At 49.3% G+C, this 24,716-nt stretch overlaps 1 protein-coding gene across 3 annotated transcripts in view; it reads left to right on the top strand.

Annotated features, from left to right (window-relative positions):
- The window catches only part of CF1H1orf226 (chromosome F1 C1orf226 homolog), a 283,758-nt gene that overhangs the window by 50,480 nt on the left and 208,562 nt on the right, over positions 1–24,716 (top strand). The window lies entirely within an intron of this gene.

The following is a 24,716-nucleotide window of genomic DNA, read 5'->3' as shown; positions in this document are numbered from 1 at the left end:
GCATTCACAGACTCTTTGGGACGTGAAGCCCGTTGGAGAAAGCCCAAGTCACAGATGTCTCCTCCAACAGGGGATCCGTGGGAAGCTCACGATAGGAGATTTATGTCCGGTGAGATTAGGTAGATGGGTGCAAGGCAGTGGCACCGTGAGATCATTTCCTATCCACCTTGGTCAGATCAAAGGAGAAATGACTTTGGTGTAGAGAGTAGTAGCCAAGGAAAAAAACCTAGATTCCTCCCTGAGCTTCAGGGACAGTGGAACACGGAAGGTTACCTTTGGACAGAATTACCTGGTGATGTGAGATCACGGGAATGGGATGACTATTATTTAATAATAGCACTTAATAGGTGTTCAGTGTAATCTCAGCTTATTAAAGTAATACGGAAAGTGGTGGTAACTGTGTTCTGAAACTGACATTAGGGTACAATATTCTGATGATGATCTAATTCCCAGCGCACATGTCTCCATGTTGAGTCCCTCAGCCCTGTGGGCCGTGAGCGGCCTCTCCTGGGCTCAAGACCCCTTTGGTTGACCCCAGTTACCCAGTATATACCCAGTGCTCTCTGGGTGATCCATGGTGGGGTAGAGATCTGTTTTCTTGAAACCAGAGTTCTCCGCTAGGTAAGGTTTCTGGCTTTGCCTGAAGGTGTCCCGGTTTCCTTGTTTGCTCTGGCTGTTTTCTCTGAGCTGTAGGCGTTTTGTCTTTTCCTTTGTGGTCTCTTGACTTGGCACCTCATTGAAGCTTTGGTGTTAACAAGGTACAGTGATCGTAGTTGATGGAATATCACGAGGTCATGCGTTGGCTGGGATTTCTGGGTTCGTCACTCCAGTTCCATCTGTGTTCACTCTCTAGCAGCCGTTTACCTAAACTGCTCTCCAGGTGTGTGCTTGTTATGTTAGTCTACTTAATTTGTCTGTGTTCTTGGTGTTCAAGCCTTAGACACTTGTCATGAAACTCTTTAACGGCAGAGGCAAGTCATTGTTATCTTAGATTCCCAGCATTTGGTTCTATTTTCCTAACTTGGCCACAGGAGACCTTTTAATCCCACCAAACAGTTTATATCCCTTGTGTGTCTTACCTATTTTTGATAGAGGCAGCTCTAGTAGATTGCATACCCCTCTTGGTTACCATTGTGTCTGAACCCAGGGACCATTAACAGTTTTCCCTCAAGTCTATAAATGAGGTCATGCTCTCGTGCTGTTCTCTTGTTCTAAAAGTGGTATTTTATACGAATGAGATTTTAGAACAATCTCTCCTTTTTGTAATCCGACAGCAGTATAAATTATTGATGTTTATTATTCTCTTTTACGTGATAGATGAATCTGCTCAGTTTTAGCCATCGGGTGACTCATATGTTGTTAGCATTCTGCTGGGGCAGTGGGTGGTCTTCAGCATTTTATTGGACTAATATGAAACTCCACCAAGGAAATATGTTGGAACTGGTATTTATTGCCTTAATCTTGTTGTCTGCCTTGAGAAGTTGCTAACTAAATGTTTTCTCCAGCTTTTCCTTAATTGCAGTGTGGTTAGTTCCTCTTCGCTGCAGGAAGCCGAGGTATTTATAGATTGTTGTTATTATTTCCGTGGTCGGTAGAAGTAACCAGCATTCACCGAGTGCCAAGAACCTACTTGGCGTGAAGCAGAACACAGAAGCAGATCTAGTTCCTGCCCCACGAACTTGATGCAAAGTGGGCTGGGCAGGGAGGAGGGAAGGAAGGGGAGACATTTCCCCCAAATCGTATGTATTCGAAAAGGGAGAGAAAATGAAATCAGCTCAGAAGGACACCTTAGGAATTAAATGGGATAAAAGACAGGTGACACCGCCATCAATATTGCCTTTATGGTCAATTACACAAATCTGAGGAATGAGTCATAGCCATAGCGAGTGCGGGTGTAATGGATAATGTCTTTCAAAAACAGGTGAGGGTGGTGGGCGGTGGGGAGAGGGTGACAAGCGGAGATGCAGATGTTTAGAGGAGTCCCGAAAATCATCCTGGTTCTGTCCCCCTCCCGAACGGCCACATCTGATGAGTTTCCCAGGCCTGTCTCAGTGCCTCGTGGGTATCCCCCCCCTCCTGCCCTGATTCTGTGGCTCTGGTTCAGGTCCTTCTCTCTCACCGGTCTGTCCTCCACGAAGCGGCCATATGCATCTGAACAAAGTTTGCGTAAGTCCTCCTGTCCCCGGGTGAGAGGACGTGCGGCCCCTAGAAACCATGTGGACCGCGGCTCTGTGTGTGCGTGCTGTGCTCCCGTCGGGAACGGGCTCCTCCTCAGCTGCCGTGTGACAGGAGCTGTTTCTCCTTCAAGCTGACTCTTCAGTGAAGACGTCTGACCTGACCTGATCAACTTAGGTTTTGGCCTTCTGTGCTGCCGCTGTGTCTCGTAGGTAGGAGCTCATCACAGCGGTGACCTGAGTACTTTGTCTTGTCCAAGCGCAGGTCTGTCCTTGTAACCTGGGTTCTCGTAGAAGATCGTTGTTGTGTCTTCGAGTTTTCATATCCTCAGTGGTCGTGGCTGCGGGCTGGGTGACGGAGGAAGGACCGGCCGGGTGGTTTCGGGCTGCAGGCTTCTCAAGGACAGTGTGCATGCTGAGTATCTACAAAGGCTTTTGACTTTTACAGATCACGAGAGGGAAAGACAGGCTCTTGGAATCGTGGGAAGATGAATTTCTTTCTCATTCTGGAAGATTTCCAGTACTGGAGGACAAGAACAGTTGGTACAAATGTCCTGAATGTGTGGATATGATCTTGATAGGGGAACACCTGTTCTACCCACAGAACTGGCATTTACTGGGGACTCTGAGAAACGGAAGCCTTCGTTTCTTTGTCTCCCAGGGGGACAGCCAGGTCGTGCGGGGAGGGGGCAGACCCAAGTTTACCTTGCAGCTTGGCAATTACTGTCACCATCTGGGGCTCTGCCTTAAAGCATGAGGATGTCGGGGACACTTCTGACCTTCGTGGAAACTCAGGAAGGGTAACTGAATTTCGAGAGCAGCGGTGACAAACAGACCTGTTTTCTAGAACACCAAAGGCCTCATCCTAAATGAACTTTAGCATGCATTTAACGTCTAGCTAAAGTGCTTTAGCAGTTAATTTAGTTCATTAAGTGGACTGCATGTCATTTCGTTTGCCCGTGTCCCTTAAATTTGTTTAGGAAATGGAATATTATGAATTGACTTTTGAGGTGGGAACTCCAAACATTTTTTTTTTTAATTTGAAAACTTCTATACTTGCCTGCCTGTGTATATGTGATTAAGTGTTGTAGGGGGCGCGATTTAGGCACACAATGCAATCTAGGATGCTGAGATTTGGGGAGTCTAGTGAGAACTGTTATATGAGGGGCACCTGGGTGGCTCAGTCGGTTGGCCATCAGACCTCAGCTCAGGTCATGATCTCGCGGTCCGTGAGTTCGAGCCCCGTGTGGGGCTCTGTGCTGACAGCTCAGAGCCTGGAGCCTGCTTCGGATTCTGTGTCTCCCTCTCTCTGACCCTCCCCCACTCACACTCTGTCTCACTCTGTCTCTCAAAAAATAAATAAACATTAAAAAAAAAACTGTTATATGAGCAAGTGAGAACATTAAAACAACCCAGGTTAGTACTGTGACAATCGGTTTCAACAAATGCTGCAAACCTCGTCAGAAGTGGAGATTCTGCTGTGGGCTGGAGGGGGTTGGAGAACGTTGTGTAGGGAAGGAAATGAGATCGAACCACGTCGTGAAGAGGGTGGAACGTGAAGAGATTTAAGAGAAAAGAAAGAGTTCCAGGGCAGGAAAACTGTACGTGGAAAGCCAACCACATGGGGATCCTTCATACTTTTAATACTTTAAGAAGTTACGGTGTTGATTCAACCAAGTACTTAATTATAGAAATCTGGCTCGTGATCCCCCTACCCCCGCCCCCTTGCTCTTTTATCTAACCTCTTCTAATTCTGGGCTGGATATGAAAACAAATGCAAGATCGTGTCCTTCTCCTTATGGAGCTTCAGTCTCGTGAATTACTCCCTCCTACTGCAAAGTGGAATCCACTGCAGATTTTGAAATGAAAATGTCAAATTAGAACCTCAGATTCTGTTTTCCTGGTATGGCGCCCTGGGCTCACGCTCTCATTTTCCCACTGCCTTCTGGAGATATTCTGTCCCTCGCCCCGCCCCGTGCCGCGGAGGTGGGTGCATGCCTTACCTTTCGCCGGTGGGCAATCTCATGTTGGGTGGCTTGCCAAAGTTCAGGAGACAAGTTGGTGGCAGAACCATAGCGTTTGTCTTTAATTGCTTCTCAGCTGGCGTGAAGGGAGCCGCCTTTGAGCAGACAGAAGTGCCTCTTGGCCTTTGCGGGACGGGTGCTGCCCTCCTAAACACGCCCCGGGACTTGTGGAAGCGGCGGATTGCGTCAGGCCAGCCAGAGCGCAGGTCACAGTGCAGCAGGTCCCAGCTTCCTGGGGGACGCGTGGGAAAGCGTACGAGGATTTGGAGATCCTGGGCGTCTTGGGACTTGGTCTTTGAATCTCGCCCCTACCCTGAGTCCTCAGGGCCCTTGCTCCTGGTGATACAGGTGGAAGCTGAGCGTTGGAGTGCCATCTTCCTTCACTTCTTTGACTTTGTCACGTATAGATGCTCTCCCCACCCCCAGTTAGGAGGCAAGGCACGGTTGGCGCTTGGACACCACCGCCTCCTACGGCAGAACCGCCTCCCGACATTTCCTATCCATCTATCTCCTCTCGGTCAATTTCAGCCTCTCAGCCACACTGTTGTGTACATTCAAATTCTGGGCCACTCCTGCTACCCCCAGAGCCATGTGTCTGTCCCTCCGTGCTTCTGCAAGGCTATTGATTTGCCATTTGCATGCAATTTAACCGGATTTGGGTTGGCGTGTGTTTCCGGATGCTTTTATATCTATTGATCTGATTTGATGGTACCCATCACCATAGTTTCTAGGAGTGCTCTCAGAGGGGAGCAGCATGGTGGGTTGCTGTGTTTTCTTTAAAGATGAGGCAGTCCAGGGACGCAGAGGCCCTAGAGATAAACTGCAGAGCTCTCTCTTCTTTCTAGAGGTCTGTGTGTGGGGACCCTTTTCTGCCCTTTCTCCTTGTTTTCTAACCCCGTTCTTCAGCCTGTTCAGTTGCCTGCCTCCCGTTCTGCTGTCGCATTAATCAAAACCTGATGCCTTCTCTCTACCGCAATCGCTCGACATCTGTCCTGTGCCTTAACACACGCACATGTGCTTGCATACACACACGATTCTGTCTTACTATCGTGTTAGATACGCAAGCTGGCATTTCTCCTGGGGTTACTCAAGCTCCTCTCCGTCCATAAATCATAGACAGAACACCCTCCTTAACTGAAAGTTACAACAGCTGTGGATTGGCTTGGAGCGTGTGTGTAAACATATCTGTATCTGTGAGTGAGAAACTGTGCAAGTGGTGTGGTCAGGGGAGCCCGCCGTCTGTCCCTCACATTAAATAACCTGAAGGAACAGAATGCATTGGACAGTTTCTTTGGATACATAATACATTGATTTGTTAAATAACTCCAGCTAACGTAACAAACGTATTGTGTACTAGCTGCCAGTTACCTCAAAATTTAGCTCCCAGAAACAACCATAATCATTTATGACATCACATAGTTTCTGTGGGTCAAGTTTGCGGGAACAGCTTAGCTGGGGGCTCTTGTTCCAAGGCGCTTCGGAGATTGCAGTCATCTGAAGACTTGATGGGACTGGAGAATCCAGTTCCAAGATGGTGCACTTGAATGGCTGGCAGATGGGAGCTGGCTGTGGCCTCACGGATCTGTCCGTAGAGCTGCTCAGGTCGCTCCAGGACATGGCGGTAGGCTTTGCCCAGAGGAAGTGAACAGAGAGGGGTAAAAGGTTTACTCTAAAAACCCACCTACAGAATTCATACTCTGTCATTTCTGTAACATCTTACTGGTTCCTCAGATCAGCCTATTCACGCTTGGAGGGAACTACACTGGGGTGTGAATACCAGGAAACGAATCATCTAGAGCCATCTCAGAGGCTGGTTACCATACACCCGAATCTCAGTGACTTCCGTCGGTCAGTATTTGTCACTTCTCACCGCACAGTCCTTAGTTCCTTGCGGACCCAGACCCTTTGCATCTAGTTTATCCTCCTTGAATGGGAAAGACAGCAAGGATGTCCCGTGGGAATCTTTTTAATAACCAGATTTGGTGGTGGTGAGCATCACTTCTGTTCACATTGTATTGGCCAGAACTCACAAGATCTCACAAAGGGGGTTAGATAATGCCATCAAGCTGTGTGTTTTCAGCAACCGAAGGGCACGGATACGTCCGAAGCCTTTCCTTTGAATTCACAGCTCTTCGCGGAAGACTTCCCATGTAGTGAGGTACACCCTGTACTTTACATGTCTTATTTTTCACGTTAAGCCCTTCACTGAAGTATCATCTCCGTTTTCAGATGAAGAAATTGAGGCTCACTCAATGCCGGGCCGCCTCTGAGCTATCCCAAAGTGGAAACTGATAGTACTAACCAGTCTGGTGATCTTTACGGTTCCAGTCTTGGGCCATGGCATCTGGAGAATGGCTCTGCTTCTCCCTTTGCAGGAGAGAGGTGGTGACTGAGGGCAGCCCCCGACTGGAGCGCATTGCTCTGCGTCCTGGGAGCAGATAGGGCTGTAGAAAGGGAGAGTCTGTGGTCCCCCCACCCAGAAAGGCTGGTGCTTTGGTTTGGCTCCACCCTCCCTTCTCCCTTTGATTGTACCTCCTGCTCCCCATCTTAGCAGGCAGGGAGCCGGTGCCACATTTCCACTCTATCGCAATAATATCACCTTTTAAGATTTTTGCCCCGCCCCCTCCCCTCACCGTTTTTTCTCAAGTAGGCTTCGTACCCAGCACAGAGCCCAACGCGGGGCTTGAAGACCCCCGAGATCGAGGCCTGAGCTGAGATCAAGAGTCGGATGCTTAACTGAGCCACCCAGGAGCCCCTATAATAACTTCACGTCTTGGGGCGCTTGGGTGGCTCAGTCGGTTAAGCGTCAGACTCTCGGTTTTGGTGCCGGATGCGGTCTCACGGTTTGTGAGTTTGAGTTCGAGCCCTGCGTTGGGCTCTGTGCTGACAGTATGGAGCCTGCTAGGGATTCTCTCTCTCTCTCTCTCTCTCTCTCTCTCTCTCTCTCTCTCTCTGCCCCTTCCCTGCTTATGCGCATGCTCGCTCACTCTTAAAAACAAACATTGAAAATAATATCCGCTTTTGCAGAGCTTTATGATTTGCAAAATCTGTTCCCATCGATCACTCCATCGAGCCTCACAAACACTCTCTGCCCGCTAAGGGGTGGGAAGAACAGGTGTCCTGACCCCTGTTTAGGGAGGCTGAAGCTCAGAGAAATCAGTGCACCCTTCTGTTGGGTAGTGGGGTGGTGGTGGTGATGGGGCACATGGTTTTCCTTTGGTTTGGTTTTGTAAGCGTGGGAAGAGTGGCCCAAGAGGATGAAACCGTGGTCATAGTGGGTGAGGAGTTTGCAGTTCTTGGGATTTGTACAGAAATGTGTACATTGATATTGTGGTCATTTTTTTAATAGAGTTAAAAAAATTTTTTTTTGTTAATTTATTTTTGAGAGAGAGATAGAGCGCAAGTGGGGGAGGGGCAGAGAGAGGGAGACACAGAATCTGAAGCAGGCTCCAGGCTCTGAGCCATCAGCACAGAGCCCGTTGCGGGGCTCCCACTCTTGAACCGCGAGATCATGACCTGAGCTAAAGTCGGACGCTTAACTGACTGAGCCACCCAGGCGCCCCGATATTAATGTGGTTATTAATCGTTATACTCTTGAGCATTTTATTTTGTTCTTTTGCACCCCCCTCCCCCCACCAGTCCATCCCGGGCAGATGACAGAGGAAGAAGCTGGTGGGGCTGAGTACTACTTCTCAGAGGACATCCCTGTACCTCTGGCAAGATGGGGAGTCTGGGGTCTGGGAGACACCCCAAGGGGCTGATCTTCTTTGCTCTTCAGTCTTCCTTCCTTTGCTATAACTTTTTCCAGGAGCTGAGGCAGCAAGAAGGCCATTCTCTGGGAGAGTTGGTGTGCTTAGCTGGTAAGGCTGATGACACCTGAAGCACTCCTGCTAGGTCAGGAGTGTTTCACCATCTTGCTGGGCAAACCAGGATAGAGGGGAAAGGGGACACGGCGCCTGGGGTGACCAACCAGGACAGGTTTACCCTGGAATGGGGATTTCTCTGATGTGGAATTTTCAGTGCTAAAACCCAGGACAGCTGTAAGGGCACCTGGGTGGCTCAGTCAGTTAAGCATCCAACTCCAGCTCAGGGCATGACCTCACAGCTCGTGAGTTTGAGCCCAGTGTCGGGCTCTGTGCTGACAGCTTGGAGCCTGGAGCCTGCTTTGGATTCTGTCTCCCCCCCCCCTCTAACCCTCCCCTGCTTGCGCACGCATGCTCTCTCTCAAATATAAATATTAAAAAAAAAGTAAAAACGAGGATATCTCTAGATAAATGGAGATGGCTGGTCACCTGGTTGGCCTCCCCTTCCCATCCTCCGCCCTGCCCTTCATGCTCCAGGAACTTCATGGCTCATGACGGGCGAGCATCTGGTGGGAAGGCTCCTTGTGGATCAGGGTCCTCTCCCTGGTGGCTCCCTCTCCACGCATGCTGGCTTTTGGCTCCTCCCCTCCCTAAGTGTTCTCTGAATCTCCCAGAACAACAAGGATCCGGTAGACCGCTAACAAGGACAGCCAACAGGTTTTCGTTAGCTCTGTGCTACATAACGTGGCTCTTTTCCACCTCTCCACAAAAATCTTTACTTAAAATACCCATTTCTCCTTAAAAATCTAGACACTGGCTGTGCTTTGTTGGCATCTCAGAATGGGAGGCAAAGAGTGTGATTTGAAGTTCAGCTTTAGGCCTGGTTGGGCAGAGTCTTTTGTTTTCTAGAGCTTTTCTCCAGGTCCCTGAGGGACCTTTGCCTGCAGCCCCTTCTGTCCCTGTTCCAGACCGCTTCCTTTTCTGTAACCTGATTCCTCTTGTATTCATTCAAGGTTCTCCAGACAATACCTTCCAAACCTAGTTCTTTGTTAGGATAGAGCTTGGGTATTCCTTATTATTATTATAACCCACTCCCCCCCCCCTTACAATCTCTTCTTCTTGCTCCCTGATCTTTGGCAGATAAAAAGTTCTCTTTAACTTTTTAATAAAGGCTTGGAGCTCTCTGATAGGCTACTGTATGCTCTTACATAGTCTCGTTTACTCGCCTTGATAAAGTTCCATTTCCCGTGAAGAAGACGAGATGCAAGGAGGTTGACCAGCTGGCTCCTCTTTGTAGACCAGTTTAGCTGCGACTGGGACTGCCCAGTCTTTTGATTCAATTCTGTCATGCTGTTTTTAGAGCATTGACTTGGAGGCCGGGACACCCGGGTCGTAGTCCCATCTTGACTCTAACTGGGTGACTTAGAGCAAAGCACTTGATCATTGGACACCTGTGTCCTGCCTTGTCGGAGTAAAACAAGAGGTGGGGGTGAAAGCCTTTGGAGATGCCCTCCTGTGCTTATGCTTCACTTCTGTCCTTTCTTCTCTCTGGGAAACTGTCTTCACAGTCCAGGTGTTCTCGTTTCTGCCTCCTCTCACTGGCTACCCTTGTGGGCTCTTCTCTTTGATTAGACTTCTTGATTATCTCTGCGGCTTACCCTCTACCACTTGGTAAGAGGACTTGTTACTGTGACTTTTGATTTCCTAGACTTCCTGCCTCCTTTAGGTTACCTGGATGACCGTATCTGAAAAGTCATTGCAAAAGTATTTGCTGTGCGGTGGGTGGTGGTGGTGATTAATTACTCTGCTAGGAGGACTGTTGGGTGATCACCATGGGAAGGTGGGTCATTAGATGCAGGCTGGCAGTCTGGGATTGCCTGAAGGGAGGTAAGAGAACAACATCTGAAAGATTTTGCTTCACAGGAAAAGCTGCCACGTGTTTGTTCATTTGTTTGATGGGCCAGGCTTTGTGCCGGGTATTCAGAAACGGTGTTGATGACAACAGCGACTCCTAGTTATTGCAGTCTAGTTAGGGTGGGCACAGTTAATCTTAAGAATCAAACAGAACTCACGACTGATGAATGAACCAAGTACAACGGGGAGAGCTAACCTAGAGAGCTGAAAAGATGTATGAACCGAGCACTTTATGTGCGTTATCTCATTGAAATTTTTTTTTTTTTTTACATTTATTTATTTTTGAGAGACAGCATGAGCAGGAGAGGGGCAGAGAGAGAGGGAGACACAGAATCCGAAGCAGGCTCTAGGCTCCGAGCTGTCAGCACAGAGCCCGACGCGGGGCTCCAACCCACGAACTGTGAGATCATGACCTGAGCCAAAGTTGGACGTTCAACCCACTGAGCCCCCCAGGCGCCCCTATCTCATTGATGGCGGCTCTGTAAGGAGGGTAGACTTCGTCCTGTTTTGTAGAAGAAGAAACCGCAGCTGATTTTAATCCAGATCTGACTCGAAAGTCCAGGTTCTTTCTGCTGTACCTTGCTCCCTCCCTGACCGGTCCTTGATCCCAGCCTCTCTAATTCTCTGTGCAGAGGCTCTGCTTGTCTTTGGGTGGAAAACATGGAAGCTTCCATGTCGTGATTTGAAGGGGCTGGTGAAAAGGCATCTCGGTCCCCAAATAGCCACTGTATGGTCTGATGCTCCGTGCTGGGAACTCTGGCCAGCGAGTAGCTGCTGAGGATGTTGGGTTTCCGTGAGATGCTAGGAAGGCAGGCTCATTAGTCCGGCCATTGGCACCAGTGTTGTCCTACCACGGGTTGGTTTATCTAATTAGCTGGCTGTGTGCGGAGTGGGGAGAGGGACTTGGAACAGAGGACAGGGGAGTTTTGGTGGGGACAAGGGAAGGGGGCAAGGAGATCGCGGAGAGAACGGCTGCCGCCCTGGAAGGAGGGCTGGATACAGGGTACCTGGAAAGGTGAGGAAAGGGATCGAGAATGAGGAGTAAAAGGTCACTAGAGACCAGCTTTGCCTCCCTTGTTCTTGTCAATAACCGGTCTGTCTCTGCGTTAGTTCTCCTTTCAGAGATGGAGCGCACGAGCCTTTTGTTTTCTCAGCTCTTGTGGGAGAAAAAGGAACCGGTATCCGTGGCCTCCGTTGCACACTGATGAGAGACCAGTGCAGCCTCGTGGCTGAGCCCAGAGCGGAGCGGCTCAGGCGTCTGCTGGAGTTCTCGAGCGTCTGCTGCTCAGGGTTCGGGTGGCGTCGGGGTGAAAGCGTAGCCTCTTGGGGCAGCTGGCTTTCCCGGCGCCTCTGGTGTCCCTCCCGTGCCCCTTCTCACTTACTTTGTTGTTCCTCGCTTTATTCTGATCTAGACTGCCCCTCCTCAGCCTAAGCCTGCCAGAGGGCACCCATGGTGGTGCTTGGTAGAGCTGGTAGCACCTGAGACCCCTTATTGAGGAGGGTGGGGAGGCCTTACCCATAACTTGAACTTGAAAGAGGAGAAGAGCTCTAATGTATACAAGAGCAGGCCCATGGCTGCCGGGTGATGAGAAACATCTTGAGGACAGAGTAGAGTCTGAATCTTTTTGGTTTTTTTTAAGCTTATTTATTTTGAGAGAGAGAGAGAGAGAGAGCGAGCACGCACGCACGTGAGGGGCAGAGAGAGAGGGAGAGAGAGCAAGAATCGGAAGCAGGCTCTGCACCATCAGTGCGGAGCCCGATGTGGGGGCTCGAACTCACAAACCGTGAGATCATGACCTGAGCCGAAATCAAGAGTCAGATGCTCAACTGACTGAGCCATCCAGGCACCGCTGGAGTCTGAGTCTTTATAGAGACCAATTTTAACCTTCCATAAAAGGGAGAACTTTCTAGCAGCTGTCGTCTGAGGGAGTGATCTCTTCATCGGGGGTAGTATTTAAGCATTGCTGGTTGACGATGTGGCGGGCACCTACAGAAGAGATTAAAATTCCAGGTGTATGTATGTGCGTGGGGGGTCAGGCAACATGATCTGTATTTACTGTCCCTCCCAACCCTGAAATCTACTTCCTTTCCTTAGTCTCACTGTGGCCTTTTCTTTTTTTCCCCCCTTTCACTCATGGTCTTGAACGTTGAAATTTCTAAGCTGCAAAACGTAGGATACGTTATTTTATCTTTTTTCTTGGTGTGTCTTTAAGAATCTATTCCCGCCTAGAAGATGAGCACTCTTTGTGTTTTGGGATCGCCCTTGCGTGCCTGGTTCACCCAGACAGTCCCAGAAATGTCATGGTGTTTGGACTCTTTGCTTTAGAAGGTTCAGCGTGATACAGAAATAATCTATTTTGTGAGCTTCTGTTTCATTTTATTGCATTGGAGAGTCGGGACGTGAAATGAGATTGCTATACTCTTACAGTGTGGAAAAATGCGTATTCTTTGGGGGAGGGAAATATATCTTCTAGAACTAGCGCTAAAATTCAGTACAGTTATAGCTCATATTTTTTCCCTTGGAATGCTTTATCTGGTGAATTTAAGCAGCTAGATGACAGCCAGCAGTGTGGACTCGCACGGACGAGCGTTTGGGCAGCCAGAGTGGATGTTGAGGGTCATGGCCTTGCCTTAAAGAGAGCACTTCAGAGGCTCACTCAGAACCCATTTTGGTTGTAATTCCAGTTTCTTGTCCACAGCAAATCAAAAGAAGGACGGTTATTTTTTGTGTGTGGGTTTTTAAGATCACAGCTTTACTGAGAAGATGCAGTGAGTTTTATGGTATGTGAATTTTAACCGTACAATTCAGTGGTTTTTAGAATAATCACCTTGTAGCACAGATGCCACCACTATCGAATTGCAGACCATTTGTATCCCGCCCAAAGGACCCTATCGCTCCTAATCTCCCGATTCCTGGCAACTGCTTACCTACTTCCTGTTTCTATGGATTTGCCTGTTCTGGATGTTTCCTATAAGGTGTAGTCTTTGGTGACTAGCTGCTTCCACCCGGCATGATGCTGAAGTTCATCCGTGAGGTAGCATGTGTCCGTACCCCAGTGCTTTTTACTGCCGAATAACAATACGTTTTCTTTGCACATCCCTCCATTGGTAGACACTTGAGTCGTTTCCATTTTGGGGCTATCGTGCATAATGTGGCTATGAGCGTTCATGCACAAGTATTTGTGTGGCCTTACGTCTTCATTTTTTTTTTTTTTTGGTGGGGGAGGGGGGTGCATACCTAGCAGTGGGATTGCTGGTTCATATGTTAACTCCGTATAACTTCTTGAGAAAGTGGTTGCACTGTTTTGTTTTTGTTTTTTAACAGCAATGTATGAAGATCCTAATTTCTCCATCGCCTCATCAATACTCGTTATCATCGGTCTTCCTTTAGCCATCCTAGTGGGTGTGAAGTGTATCTCATTGTAGTTTTGATCTACATTTCCCTGACGACTAATGATGAGGCATTTTTTTCATGTGGTTATTGGCCATTGATCTTTTTGGGAGAAGTGTCTGTTCATATCCTTTGCTCCTTTTTGTTTCTTAACGTTTGTTTATTTTTGAGAGAGAGCGTGTGCGCTGGAGGAGCAGAGAGAGGGAGACAAAGGATCTGTAGCAGGCTCTGCGCTGTGAGCGCAGAGTGCGACATGGGGCTCGAACACATGAACTGTGAGATCATGACCCGAGCCAAAGTCAAGAGTCGGCCACTCAACCAACTGAGCCACCCAAGCTCCCCTTCTTTGCTCATTGTTTGTGTAGATTGTTTGTCGTTTATTGTTGACTTGTAAGAGTTATATTCTGGATGAAAGTCCCTTATCAGATATGACTTATAAATATTTTTCCCATTGCATGAGTTGTCCCTTGACTTTCTTGATATCCTTTGAAGCACAAGTGTTTTATCTATCTACCTACCTACCTACCTACCTACCTATCCAGCAGGGTGTGAGTGGGGGAGAGGGGCAGAGGGGGAGAGAGAGAATCCGAAGTAGGCTCCACACTCAGCACAGATCCCAACGTGGGGCTTGATCCCTCAATGCTGGGATCGTGACCTGAGCCAACATCAAGAGTTGGATGCTCAACCGGCCGGGCCACCCAGGCGCCCTGAAGTGAAAGTGTTGTTAATTTTGATTAAGTCCAATTTATTTTCCTCCTGTTTGTGCTTTTGTTTATCCTAAGAAACCATTGCCTGATCTAAGGTCATGAAGATTTACTATGTTCTAAGAATTTTATAGTTTTAACTCTTAGATGTATGATACATTTTGAGTTAATTTTACATAATAATGTGTAGCAGGTGTCCCGAGTTCATTCTTTTGCATGTGGATATTTAGTTGTCCCAGCACCACTGTTGAAAAGACCACTTTTTCTCCAATGAATTGTCTTGGCATGCTTGTCAGCAATCAGTTGGCCATAAATTCAAGGATTTATTTCTGGACTCTCAATTTTACTCCATTGATTTATATGTCTAGCTTTATGCCAGTACCACACTATATTGATGGCTGTAGCTATGTAGTGCTTTTTGAAATTGAGAAGTCTGAGTCCTACGACCTTCTTTTCCAAGATTGTTTTGGCTATTCTGGGTCCCTTGGATTTCCACATGAATTTTAGGATGGACTTGTCAATTTCTGCAAGAAAGACCAATGGGATTTTGTGATACTGTAATGCAATCAATATGTATTTGGTCTCTAGTTCCTGGCACAGAGTTCCTTAAAAACCCTTAGAATTTCCTGAATGATAAGAGTGAGCGGAACATCTTTTGTTTTTCATAAGAAGCCTCTTTGTACCTTATCTTGAGCTGATCTTGAGGTGACTCTTGGTGGGTCCCTAGTAACTTCAGCATGGGGGATGGTTGTGAGAGAGACACCAACCATGTAACTGGAAGGTTGGAACTTTGAACCTTACAGGAAGGCAGAGGGACTGGAGACTGAATTCAGTCTCAGTGACCAGTGACTTATGCCTGTGTGGTGGAACCTCCATAAAAACCCTAAACAGTGGATTTGGAGAGCTTCTAAGTTGGTGAGCACCTTGAGGTGTTGGGTGGCCTTCCTGGAGAGTCTCACTGGAGCTCTGTGTCCCTTCCCACATACCTGTGTACTTCTTTATCTGGCTGTTCATTTGCATCCTTTGTAATAATTTGGTCATAGTAAGTAAAATGTTTCCCTGAGTTCTGTGAGCTGATAAAGGCAAATTATGGAACCTGTGAGGGGATCATGGGAATCCCTGAGTTATGGGTGGTTGGTCAGAAGTATGGGAGGCTCGGGATTTTTGACCAGCCTCTGAAGTGGGGGGCAGTTTTGTGGAGTTGAGCTCTTAACAGGTCGGGTATGTGCAAACTCTGGGTAGTGAGCGTCAGAATTGAATTAAATTGTAGGATACCCAGTTGGTGTTTGCAGAGAACTGGAGAATTACTTGGTGTGGAAAACCCACATGTTTGATAGTGGAAGTGCCAGTTTATAAACAGGTTATAGATTTTAATGGAGATTGCATTGAATTTGTAGATCCGTTGGGGAGCATTTCTTTTTTTTTTTTTTTCTTTTTTTTAGTTGGGGAGCATTTCTATCTTAAGTCTTCCAATCCATGAACATGAGCAGTCTTCCTGCTGATTTAGGTCTTTTTGAATTTTGCAGTATTGTTTTGTAGTCTTCAAGGTACATGTCTTATGCTTCTTTTGTTAAATTAATTACTAAGTATTTCTTTGGATGCTATTGTAAATGGAGTTGTTTTCCTAATTTCATTTTTAACTCATTCATTGATTTTGATAGTGTGTGTGTATTCCTTGGGATGTTTTATATACAAGATCATGTCATCTATGAATAGAGATAGTTTGGCGGCTGCTTTTCCAACTTGGATGCCTTTTATTACTTTTCTTGCCAAATTGCCTGGCTAGGACTTCCAGATCCGTGTTGAATAGAAGTGATGAGGGCAGACCTCCTTGACATGGTCCTGATCTTAGGGGAAAAACATTCAGCCTTTCACCATTTAGTAGGATAGTAGCTGTGGGTTCATTTGTTGGTTTATCACCCTTTATTAGATGGAAGAAGTTTCCTACCATTCATAGTTGGTTGAGTATTTTCATCATGAAAGGGTGTTGGATTTTATCAAATACCTCTTGTCAATTGCGTTGATCAAATGGTCTTTGATCTTTATTTTATTAAGTGGTCTATTAACTGTTCTATGTTCAACCAACCTTACATTCTTGGGATAAATCACACTTGGGCACTGTGTATAATCCATTTTATAAGTTGCTGGATTTGTATTGCTAGTACTTTTTTGAAGATTGGGGGCAGTTATTGTTAAAGGCAGAAGCATATTTATAGCCTGTTGTTATCATCCTTGCCACTAACAGTGTAGGAAGCACTAAATTCTAAAATCAGCCTCAAGGACTCAGAAGGCATAATAGTAGTCTGGAGCCATTTCTCATTGCTTTAGAGCTTGTACACTAAATGACATGTATAATGTTTATATATTTTGAATCCTGAAGAAATGCATTGAGTGCTCGTTTACAGAATCTCATTTGTTAGGGCAGAGTATGATGCATTGTAGGGAGGTCCTACTCAAAACAGTCCAACGTAGAGAAGAGTTGGGTATTTTAATGGGGTACCAGCCAGTGATCTGGAAATATTACTTGGTTGTGGGGTTTCATTCGGTGATACTGATAAGTGACTGGGTTAATGATCCTGCACCCCCAGCTCTTGGCCGGGGAGGTGCTGTTCCTGGTCACAGCTCATGCAGTCAGGAAGGAAAAGTGGCAGGGTGTTCACCCCAACTGCACCCCCCCGTGAGTCTCTGTGAGCAGTGTGATGGCCATTACTGGTGTGGGCTGGTCCTTGCGGCCCGGGCACACTCTCTGCTCCAGGGTTCACCCCTTCCCTCCTCACAGCTGCTTGACCATTGGACTGAATTCTCGACTCCGCCTTCCACTGACCCCATGGCAGTTTGGATCACCTTGCTTTGTCCATTCATTAGTCTGTGAGAATCCAAGAGGCGATTATTGTAAAGCTACAAATTCTGTATCCTCAAGGTCTGGTTGGCCCATAAAGCAGGAACATAATGATACAAGGAATATCCTCTTTATGATTCTGTGGTATTTTAGAAGCTCTGGAACTTTTATCTGCATTATCTAATTTGGATTCTAGGACAACCCTGACCTTGAGGCAGTCCAGATACTAGCTGTATTCCAGGGAGGAAACTGAGGCTTGGAGAGGTTAAGTACTTAGAGTTCGGCTGGTAGAGAATGTTGCTGCCCCAAGGCAAATGCCTTTGTTCTTGATGTGAAGAATTAGGGGACCCCTGGGGGGCGGGGGGGGGGGTCTTCTCTTTTTCTACAGTTCCATCCCCTAAATCTTTTGATGAATCAGAGAGTGAGCCCTTGTCCTTTTACTGCAGATCTTGGTGCCCTGCCTCTGTCGACTGGTTTGTTTTAGAGCTGACGACCGTTCAGGTGCTGGTGCACAGGCCCTCTCATCCACCTCCATCCAAGGTTAATGTAGTGAAGCAGCCCTGAGTGGGGCATCGGCCCGGGTTCGCCCTCATTGCTGCTGTATCAGGCTGGCGGTGTGGGGTAGGGAAGACCCACTTTGGTTCTGATCCCCCCGCTGTGATTCGGTTCTCTCTGAGCCTCCGTTTGGCCCTCTGTAAAATGAAGATTTGGATCAAATGACCGTTGTGGCCACTTAACGCCCGGTCATTGCGGTCTGCCTTCCCTCTGATTTGGTGGTGTTCTTTGTCCATCTCTCCAGCGCTGGTTTACCCGGTTGATGTACAGGTGACGACTTAAGTACCACGTAGCCTTGGTCAGTGTTTTTCTCTTTGCCTGTTTCCCCTTGTCCGCCCCCCCAGAGGAGAAGTAACCCACTGGGCAAGTAAGCCTCCCAGATGGGCAGGGCAGAAAGTGCCTCCCTGGCCTCTCCCACACGCCTGCCTCTGTGATGCGAGCCAGAGCTCAGGCTTTCATTCGGGAACTGATAGTTGAAAGACCAGAACGTTTTTTTTTTTTTTTTCTGCCTTCCTGCTTTTTCTCTCCCCTTTGCTAGATCTCTCAGATCCTCATAATAAAGAGAAATAATCAGGCCAACCCATCTGAGCTTTTGCTAATGGACTAAAAGAACCCACAGAACCCATGTTCTCCACGGGCGGGTGTGCTGGATGGTTCAGTCCTACCCTCTGTCCCTTGTAGAGAGTCGCATGGCATTAGCATAAAGACGACTCACCACAATTCTTTTGCACCCAGCCCCTTCATGTTGAGCAGGAAGGATTCTGCTGTGATCTCCGGCACATTCATCGGCCCCCGCTGAGCCCCTGATCAATAGTGACACAGTCCCATCAGATGGCCCTCAAATAGTACTTCCTTTTTTGGATGGGCTGGGAGAGAGGGGAAGAAATATAAATGCCTCTTTCCTCTTAGACTACAAATAAATGCAGCTGCATTTCAAGCATCTTGGAAGCTTTTCTGGTGGTGTGAGTGTATAGGGCGAGGAGGGGTGCGGGTAACCTGCCCTGAGCTGCTAAATGTCCATACGGGTCCTTCCAAGTCCCCCCTGCCCCCGCCCGCACACCTCGGCACCTGGAGAACACAGAGAACACAGAACCGGCCTCAGAAAGGGGGAGTGTGCCGCCCCGAGGCCACGTTTTCCTTCCCCTCCCCCAGAGCATCTGGGGGGGGTGGGGGGGAAGGTCATTGGCTGAGTGTGTGCCCTGGAATCTGGGGCCGCTGCTGCCTGCAGTTAATGCTGCTTTGTTCGATGCTAAATGAGGCGAGAACTTTCACCCAGGTCACATTCATAATCCCGCTCAGCAGGACGCTCAGCTGTGCACCAAGGGCAGTCTCTGAGGCTTGGGAGAACCTTTCCCGTTGGAGCGGTGGCGGGAGAGTGGGCTTCTTGGCCCATTGCTGCCGTACACTGGGTCTCGGACAGGTGGCCCCCTCATTCATTCCGCAGATGCTCGGGCCTTTGTCTCCCAGGCCCTCTTCCAAGGGCTGGGGATGCGGACGCGGGGAGGGCAAGGTCCCGGGGAAGGCAGAGGGGGACCCCGTGAAGGAGGCGCACCTCACACCTGCAGACCGTGGGAAGTGCTGGGACGGAAACCAGAGGGTGATGGGAAAAAGGACAACGTAGGTGGGTCGTGATGGTGGACGTGTAGGAGGCGTTGGCAGGATACCCAGCCTCTCTGACTGCTGTTTGGTCACGTCCTCCTAGGACGTGACTCCTAAGGTCCCTTTTGGATTTGACACCCTCTGCCTCTACGACTCTGAGTTTTTAGAAGGTAATTGGGGCAGGATTGGTTAAGGGACTAGTTGAGATGGGCCCCCCACTGGGGATGGCTGGATTCCAGCAGAATATGGCACTGCTCGTGCGTGTGTCTGAGGAGAGGACACAGTGTGGCCAGGAGACTGGTGGGGGATACGAGAAGGGGTGGGCAGGGTGGCGGAATAGAAGCCAGGCTGGGTCTGGACCTGGAAGGAGTGAGTTAGCACAGATGCAGGCAGGGGGGTTTGGACCCGCCTTACGCGGGTCCTTTGTCCTTTTCTGGGACAGGAGGGGCTTCCTCCCGAATCCCACATGGTCTTTGCTGTGGGCTGGGGCTGTCCGAGTGGTCTTCAGAGAGAAGAGGAGCGCCGGGAAGGCAGAGTCTAGGGACCTTTACATGGTGCCCCTTTATGGGGGCCCTTGTCCTTTTGCGCCAGGAAAACATGGCCCTGTGGCCTTTGCCCATGGCCTTGCCTGCGCTGGTCAGTCAGTAGGGTTTTAACAGCCCTGTGACACAACATTGTGCTGTTCTCTTCTGAAGAGTGTTGAATTTTGTTCTTCATGATGGTTAACGTGGCTGGTCTTAAATCCTCAATCTGCCGCTCCTGGGGTGGGCCCTTGCCCCCTTCTCCTGGGCTCCTTGGAATCTGCTTCGCAAACGTATAGTTTGGAAGTCGTCTACGGGCCTGGGTGGGGTTGACACGATTTGGGAGCCCCCTCTACGACCCCCTTCTGCTGGGGATTTCTGCCCCCCACCGTCCGGTTCCTCAGGCTATTGCAACTCTGGTGTCCGGACCCCCCAGGCTGTCTGACTGGGTCTCTGGGCCTGACCTCCAGCTCCCTGGCCCCGTGTTTGCACTTTGTACCACTGGGTGGGAGACAGCACAAACCAAGCGTCACTGAGGGCAGTGGCCTTCTTTCAGGGACGATTCCCTGCTAAGCCCTGCCTGTTCTTGTCCAGTGCCTTCAAAGTTATTTTTATTATTTCAACCAACAGACTTGATGTTTTAGGGTTACAGAAAAATTGGGTGGCAAGGACAGAATTCCCATATACCCCTACTGTTCCCCACCCCCCACCCCCGGCCGTCCCCATACACACATAGCTTCCCCTGTTAGCACCTTGCATCGGGTGGTGCGTTTGTTATGACTGAGCCGATATTGATTCGTTGTTGTTAACTAATGTCCCAGTTTATATTACGGTTCACTCTTTGTACATTCTCTGCAAAGTTGTTTTTTTTTAAATAATCTTTTCCAGACTTCCTATTTATTGCTTGTTGGAGGCCTAGTCCGGTGATATAGTTCCTCCAACATTATCAGAAGCAGAATCATCTGATACATTTTTTTATTTTTATAAATATTTTTGACTCCTATATCTATCTATCTATCTATCTATCTATCTATCTATCTATCTATCTATCTATCTATCGTTCTGTCTGTCTGTCTTTCTCCTTTTTTTTTGGGTGGGGGGGGGTTGGTCTCTGGAAACAGTTGACGGAAACCTTGTAAATAAGGGGAGTTCCTGAGGAACGTGATGGCAGAAAGTCTAGCAAGTTCCATGGGTGACTGTTAAGTCTTGCTGCCTTTTAGCCTTGTGATTCATGCACATCACCGGGAGACATGGCCACGGTGCAGTTTATCAGTGTCTCCAGGAGTTCATCTCTGGGAAGCGGAAGCAAGAAAATGAAAGTGATTTCAGGAGGTATTAATCTAGCACGACGCTGAGGTTGTCCAGAAGCTTCAAAAGAAAAAAAAATACCTGAAGTCTGTCTGATTAACCTCATTTGCAGCGAACTCCTCCTTATCTGGGAGATGAAGCCGCAGATAAATTGGACACAGGTCATTTGTATCTTGAGTACCGCTGCAATTTGAATCTTCCTTCTAGTTTTTTTTTCTTGTGCTAATGAAAAAGAAGTAGGCCTGGATATTTTAAAACGCCGTTATTCTCCCCTTAAGCTCTGTGGTAGGTGTTCTTCTGAATAGGAGCCCTAGGAGATGCCTCACCGCAGGGATTTCTGGAAGGCGGGCAGAAGTCCAGCAGAATGCCAGGTGACTAAAAATCCACCAATGCAAAGGTGGGATGTACTTCATCTTCCTTTTTTTTTTTTTTTTTAATTTTTCTATTTGGCATCAGTTTTTTTTTTTAAGTTTTATTTATTTATTTTGAGGGAAGGGGGAGTGGGGGAGGAGCAGAGGGAAAGGGAGAGAGAGAATCCCAAGCAGGCTCCACGCTGTCAGTGCAGAGCCTGACGCGGGGCTCGAACCCACAAACCGCGAGATCGTGACCTGAGCGGAGATCAAGAGTCGGATGCTTAGCCGGCTGAGCCCCCCGGGCACCCCACGTACTTCATCTCTTGGCAAGCCAAGAATTGCATGTGCTACTCTGAGAGCATCTGGCTTAGGTCCAGTTCAGGTACCGGCACAAAATAGGTAACTAGATAGAATCACCACAGGGACTGTCCAGGGTGGGATGGCTGATGCCTGTGATGTCGGAACACAGGTCAGGATCCAGGGCTCAGGCCTCTCCCGTCCCTCCTCAGTGTGGTGATTGTCCGTGGGGAGTGCACGGGGCGGGTGCGAATATGCTCATTCTTGGAGGATTCCAGCCAGGTAGGCGCGGTTAACCCGTGAGGAGGGAGTCCCTTATGGAGCCGCGTGTCGATGTTCTGCAAGAGAACTGGGGGGGGGGGGTGGATCGCGGGAGTGTTCCGGAGGGGGCCGCCTTCCCTGGCGGTCAGCAGAGGGAAGTAGAGGTGAGCAGAGGTCTGCAGGGCCCATGGATGTTGGAGGGCTGGAGAGGGAGGGTAGATAGGTGCACAGGGAAGGCCCACGTGTAGAAGCTCTTGGGTGTAGGATGTGTTGCGGGCCCTTCCCAACGACGGAGAGGCCTGTGGTGTGAGAGGGAGCTGTGCCGTGCGGGCCCATGGGCAGTGTAAGCCCCACCGAGGGCTTTGACGGTCACCTTCAGAGTTGGCGGTGCACCCGAGGGTCTTAAGGGAGGAATACGGTCTAGTTTGCATCTGAGAGTGAGCGCTGTGATGGCCTTGTGGGGAGTGGTTTGGAGGGGCCCTGGGGACAGTGGAGAAACCTGTGAGGAGCCACTGTGTAGATGGAGGGAAGGGTTTTGGGGGATGAGGTGGTGAGTGTGGGAGGAGAGGGACCCAGCAGGTCCCTGGTCGGCCGTGCCGACTGGCTGTGGTGGCCAAGGCAGAAGCTCGTTCGGGGATGACTCCCAGATCTCAGGCTTGAACGACTGGTAGACGTTCTGGAGGCTGTTCGTCAAGATGAAGAAACTGAGGTGAGCCTGGCGTTTGGGGCACGTTTCCCTTCTGGAAATGAGCCTGTGGCACCCAGAGTCCTGCAGGAGAGGCAGATAAAGGGGATGCCCTTTCTGACCGAGAACCCGTCACTGTGCGTCAGCCTTTGACTGAAGGCAGGGAGTAGATTTTGCCTGATCCCTGCAGGAGGTGATGGAAGCGAGGATCTTCAAAGGTTGTTAGCTCAGCAGGTGCATGAGGTTCAGGCCTGGGAGCCGACTTCCCGAAGGTGAGTGGGAAGGCTCTCTTCCGTTTACACGGATATGAGGGCCAACTTGACTGCAGTTGAGCGCAAGTTGAGCGGATGTGAGGACCCGCCTCCAGCAGGGGGGGAGGGACTGGTCTCAGACCGTGTCTTACACTTTCTCCATCTCAAGATGCTCGGACTGAAGTTCGTTGGGGAGGGGGTGATGTTCGTGCCTGAGACGGGTTGTTGCGAGGCCAGACTGGGACATCGTATTCGCTTGGCCGTCGGGTGTTGCCCCAAGGAATGGGCTCCCTGACCTGACCGCTCTCCGGCTTCCTTGGCGTTGCGGTTCTGCTTTTTGCCTCATGTTCTTGGTGTGAATATCTAGGTGTTGCCTAGATGTGGACTTGAACCCTACCTCGCGTGTCCTTTTCATCTCTTTGACCCTAAGGGACATCTGTAGTGGGGAATTTGACCCTGAGCTACACCTCTCGTAGGTTCCCTCCTCCGGACAGATTGTCAGGAGGGCGGATTTGTGACTTTGTGGGACTGGGAAGGAAGGCAGACCAGTGAGTGCGTGCATGGTGTGAATTGAGTGTCGGAGGCTAGTATGCGCGATGACCACGTGGGTGTGAGCACGCGTGCGCCGTACGTGTGTGAAGGTGTGTGGTGTGTGCACGGGTGGTGGCTGATGGAGCGAAGGAGGCACGTGGGGACCGGTCCCCTCTGGGCATTCGTGTTCACGCGCAGGTGTGGATCTCACCAGGCAGCGTGCCCTCCTGGTGTGGCAGGGATCAGCGTGGGAAGACGGGCCGGGTCCCCGGGCTCACCTGTAACGAGTGGCCTTGCTCGGTCTCGAGGTCCTGGCTCTCACGTGACGGCTGAGGGAACACGAGCCCCTGGAGGTCTGACTGCTTGGAGTTCAGGGAAGGAACCCTCGGGCCCGCAGGGTCTGGGACAGGGAGGGGGAAACTGCCCCTGGCTGGGGGCTCTGCGAAGACGGGTGGTCACAAGCCCGGGCTGCCGCTCTGGGCCGTGGAGGTCACGGACACGTTGCCTGATGCTGTGGGGTCCCAGCAGCGCTCGGAGGGGGGAGAAGCGCCATCCATATTTAAGTCTGACCACACTCTTAGATCTAGGGGGCCTCATTCACCCAAGTGGGTTGCCAGACGCTTTATCAGCAGGTACATGGCTTCCCGCCCACGTGGTGGGGCTGTCCGCCTTGGGCCCACAATGCAATGGGCTCACAACTCACCACTGGCTGCTGGGACTGTGCTCCTCAGGGGATTAGCACAAACTGGATCAATCCTAGGGGAAACCTTTGGCAGTTTTTAGCTCTTGGAACCTTGCTTCCTGGGGCTAGCCTTCACTCTAAAATTTCAGCAAGAACCTTCTATTCCTATATAACCACAGGAACCGCATTTCTTACAGGGATGACTACCCTCTTCTTTTAATGCCATTTTTGCCCAGGCAGACTTATAAGTTATTTAGAAGCTGTTGATTTCTAGGATATCCCCCAGGCTATTTTATATAATTTGAATGAAAAAAGGAAAGGCGTACCCCAATATCAGTATGGAATGGGATGGTGTATGTGAAGGAACCAATACATGTGCTTAAAAACGTCCCCCCGCTTTTCTTGTTTCATCCTACTTAGGAATGATCTCAAGATCTTTCTGTACTTTTGGTCCAGCAGTCCTGCTTGTAGAAGCCCCGCCTACAGAGCTCTGGATGAGCTCGGAGGTATATAGATGAGGGCGTAATGGAAGCAGTGTTGTTAATAGTGACATGTGTAGGGTTGGTGGCCACCACGCGTAACGTGACTGACTTGTACGCGTTGGCAGAGAAAAACGTCCAAGTTGTGTTTAATGTTAAAAAGTAGGGGCGCCTGGGTGGCTCAGTTGGTTAAGTGTCCGACTCTTGACTTTGGCTCAGGTCACGATCTTACAGTGTGTGAGTTCGAGCCCCGCGTCAGGCTCTGTGCCGATAGCGCGGAGCCTGCTTGGGATCGTCTCCCTCTCTCTCCACCCCTCCTCTGCTTGCCCCCCCCCAATAAATAAA

Source organism: Felis catus, chromosome F1 (genome assembly GCF_018350175.1).
Source record: "Felis catus isolate Fca126 chromosome F1, F.catus_Fca126_mat1.0, whole genome shotgun sequence".
Taxonomy (NCBI): domain Eukaryota; kingdom Metazoa; phylum Chordata; class Mammalia; order Carnivora; family Felidae; genus Felis; species Felis catus.
Note: the sequence above shows the minus strand (reverse complement) of the source record. Positions and strands in the feature narration are given on the sequence as shown.